Consider the following 4828-nt stretch of genomic DNA (forward strand, 5'->3'; position numbering starts at 1 on the left):
AAATTGCTTCAGATTTAAATGTTTCCCATAGTTTTTTACTAATATTGTGTTCCACCCTAGTGCATTTTCCAACTTAAATTTTGAGTCTATAGATTTTGTAAAAGTCTATCAAATTCTGTCCAAATCGAGTGATATTTAAATGTATGTATTTGGGACAAACCTTTATATATAGCACCCAACACATTTGACGGATGTGATATGGTATCGAAAATTTAGATCTACAAAGTGGTGCAGGGTATAATATAGTCGGCCCCGGCCGACATTAGACTTTCCTTACTTTTTTTTATAAATTTTACCTTTTGACTGGACGGAGAATCGGAACCGCGGACCATACTATTATAAGCAAAAATACTATACACTGGGCCACCAACGCACAAGCAACGCAAGAGGTCAAGCAGTTTTATTTATAGACCATAGTCTTGGGCGCCCACGAGCCAATGTAAATAAGCTTTATTTAACGGAAACATAACATTCATTTTTTACTATGAAACATCCAAAACGTGTCTTATTAAAGACTTAAAGTCATAAAAGAACTGTGCTTGATACAAACGAAATGGACTGTGATTTTGGAAAATTATTAAAAGTTTTTTTTTATTGCAAAAATAAAAACAATTTTTTTTTGGTATTGAAAGTTTGAAATTTTCGAAGAAATTAAAAAAACTGTGACAAAAGAGCAACTTATTCGATACACGTTTTCCAAACGTTTTTTTTTTTTTCTAAGCGTGCATACATATATGAAACTTACAAAGGAAAATCAAATCTGAATACGTAAGAGCATTATATACAAACTTCATGTACTACAATAAATAGTTTTAGTTTGTCAATCTACCACTTAATTCGATAAGTTTAATCAAATGTCAATGAATAATCTAATCTTTCGTATACAGAATATTTTTGCAATCTAAAGGTTAGGCACCACCAATGTTGTCGTTTGAAAGTGTACATAAATTATACTTTCACGCCTACTCTTTTTAGAAATATATACACACGCCAAAAAAAATTCTCTTAAACTAACATTATTTGCCATTATTTTTTTTTTCGTTGCAAAAGTTGGTTTGAAAGAAAAACATTTAATGAGAAGTTCTATCTGACAACGATCTGGCCCATTAAATACTAAAAATGGGAAATACTAATATGCACTTTCTCATTTCTATACTTAATTTACATTACAAACTAACATCTAAAATGATTTCCACAACGGTGACACGAACCGGGGTTCTTTGCTCTATATGCCTTAAAAGTCGCCTTAGCGCATTGCAAGGCCGACAAAATTGCAACCACAACGTTAAACGATTATTTCAAGTCTTTCCATGGCCAAAGAGACACGAACGCCGGCCACGAAATCGTGAATCGCCGTGGACGAAACGTGCGGGAATGTTCCGTTTTTTTTTATACCCTCCACCATAGGATGGAGGGTATATTAACTTTGTCATTCCGTTTGTAACACATCGAAATACTGCTCTAAGACCCCATAAAGTATATATATTCTAGGTCGTGGTGAAATTCTGAGTCGATCTGAGCATGTCCGTCCGTCCGTCTGTTGAAATCACGCTAACTTCCGAACGAAACAAGCTATCGACTTGAAACTTGGCACAAGTAGTTGATATTGATGTAGGTCGGATGGATGGCAAATGGGCCATATCGGTCCACTTTTACGTATAGCCCCCATATAAACGAACCCCCAAAATTTGGCTTGCGGCTCCTCTAAGAGCAGCAAATTTTATCCGATCCTGGTGAAATTTGGTACTTAGTGTTAGTATATGATCTCTAACAACCATGCAAAAATTGGTCCACATCGGTCCATAATTATATATAGCCCCCATATAAACGATCCCCAGATTTGACCTCCGGAGTCCGGAGCCTCTTAGAGGAGCAAAATTCATCCGATCCGATTGAAATTTGGTACGTGGTGTTAGTATATGGTCTCTAACAACCATGCAAGAATTGATCCATATCGGTCCATAATTATATACAGCCCCCATATAAACCGTTCCCCAGATTTGATCTCCGGAGCCTCTTGGAGGAGCAAACTTCATCCGATCCGGTTGAAATTTGCAACGTGGTGTTAGTATATGGCCGCTAATAACCATGCCAAAATTGGTCCATATCGGTCTGTAGTTATATATAGCCGATTCCCAATCACACAAAAATTGGTCCATATCAGTTCATAATCATGGTTGCCACTCGAGCCAAAAATAATCTACCAAAATTTTACTTTTATAGAAAACATTGTTAAAATGTTATTTCTATAGAAAATTTTGTCAAAATGTTATTTCTATAGAAAATTTTGTCAAAATTTTATTTCTATAGAAAATTTTGACAAAATTTCATTTCTATAGAAAATTTATCAAAATTTTATTTCTATAGAATTTTTTTTCCAAATTTTATTTCTATAGAAAATTTTGTCAAAATTTTACTTCTATAGAAAATGTTGGTATTGCAAATGGGCCATATCGGTCCACTTTTACGCATAGCCCCCATATAAACGGACCCCCAAATTTGGCTAGCGATTGCTCTAAAAGAAGCAAATTTCATCCGATCAGGCTGAAATTTGGTACATGGTGTTAGTACATGGTCTCTAACAACCATGCAAAAATTGGTCCATATCGGTCCACGTTTACGTATAGTCCCCATATAAACGGACCCCCAAATTTGGCTTGCGATTGCTCTAAGAGAAGCAAATTTCATCCGATCCGGCTGAAATTTGGTACATGGTGTTAGTATGTGGTCTCTAACAACCATGCAAAAATTTGTCCATATCGGTCCACTTTTACGTATAGCCCCCATATAAACGAACCCCCAAATTTGGCTTGCGATTGCTCTAAGAGAAGCAAGTTTCACCCGATCCGTCTGAAATTTGGTACATGGTGTTAGTATATGGTCTCTAACAACCATGCAAAATTTGGTCTATATCCATCCATTTTTACGTATAGCCCCCATATAAACGGACCCCCAAATTTGGCTTGCGATTGCTCTAAGAGAAGCAAATTTCATCCGATCCGGCTGAAATTTGGTACATGGTGTTAGTATATGGTCTCTAACAACCATGCAAATCTTGGTCCATATCGGTTAACTTTTATGTATAGCCCCCATATAAACGGACGCCCAAATTTGGCTTGCGATTGCTCTAAGAGAAGCAAATTTTATCCGATCCGGCTGAAATTTTGTACATGGTGTTAGTATATGCAAAAGTTGGTCCATATCGGTCTACTTTTACGTATAGCCCCCATATAAACGGACGCCCAAATTTGGCTTGCGATTGCTCTAAGAGAAGCAAATTTTATCCGATCCAGCTGAAATTTGGTACATGGTGTTAGTATATGCAAAAGTTGGTCCATATCGGTCTACTTTTACGTATAGCCCCCATATAAACGGACCCCCAAATTTGGCTTGCGATTACTCTAAGAGAAGCAAGTTTCATCCGATCTGTCTGAAATTTGGTACATGGTGTTAGTATATGGTCTCTAACAACCATGCAAAAATTGGTCCACATCGGTCCATAATTATATATAGCCCCCAAATAAACCGATCCCCAGATTTGACCTCCGGAGCCTCTTAGAGGATCAAAATTCATCCGATCCGGTTGAAATTTGGTACGTGGTGTTAGTATATGGTCGCTAACAACCATGCAAGAATTGGTCCATATCGGTCCATAATTATATATAGCCCCCATATAAATCGATCCCCAGATTTGTCCTCCGGACCTTCTTGGAGGAGCAAAATTCATCCGATCCGGTTGAAATTTGGAACATGGTGTTAAAATGTGGTCTCTAACAAACACGCAAAAATTGGTCCATATCGGTCCATAATGATATATATCCCTCATATAAACCGTTCCCCAGATTTGATCTCCGGAGCCTCTTGGAGGAGCAAAATTCATCCGATCCGGTTGAAATTTGCAACGTGGTGTTAGTATAAGGCCTCTAATAACCATGCCAAAATTGGTCCATATCGGTCTGTAGTTATATATAGCCGATCCCCAATCACACAAAAATTGGTCCATATCGGTTCATAATCATGGTTGCCACTCGAGCCAAAAATAATCTACCAAAATTTTATTTTTTTTTATAGAAAACATTGTTAAAATGTTATTTCTATAGAAAATTTTGTCAAAATTTTATTTCTATAGAAAATTTTGTCAAAATTTTATTTCTATAGAAAATTTTGACAAAATTTTATTTCTATAGAAATTTTTTTCCAAATTTTATTTCTATAGAAAATTTTGTCAAAATTTTACTTCTATAGAAAATGTTGTCAAAATTTTATTTCTATAGAAACTTTAAACTTAATTATATACGTATTTAATCGGCCTTTTTTAGTTTAATATATACCACGTATGGACTATGTGGTATATATTACGGTGTTAGGAAGTTTTAAGATACCTTGCCATCGGCTTCAGTAGAAGTTTCTACGCAATTAATGGTGGAGGGTACATAAGCTTCGGCCTGGCCGAACTTACGGCCGTATATACTTGTTTAGTTTAATATATACCACGTATGGACTATGTGGTATATATTACGGTGTTAGGAAGTTTTAAGATACCTTGCCATCAGCTTCAGTAGAAGTTTCTACGCAATCCATGGTGGAGGGTACATAAGCTTCGGCCTGGCCGAACTTACGGCCGTATATACTTGTTTAAATATTAAAATGCATAAAAATGGACCCGTATTATGTTACTAGTTTGTGCATATACGGTATTTTTGGTCGCTATAAGTTATTTTGGTCTGTGCCTATAGACACGTTTGGACAAGTGATGTTTTGAAACCACAAGTGATGAACTTCTTCTAGCTGAGTGCGTCTCGATAGTGTGTTAGGCATTATGAAAAAT

The sequence above is a fragment of the Haematobia irritans genome, chromosome 3 (genome assembly GCF_050003625.1).
Source record: "Haematobia irritans isolate KBUSLIRL chromosome 3, ASM5000362v1, whole genome shotgun sequence".
NCBI classification, from domain to species: domain Eukaryota; kingdom Metazoa; phylum Arthropoda; class Insecta; order Diptera; family Muscidae; genus Haematobia; species Haematobia irritans.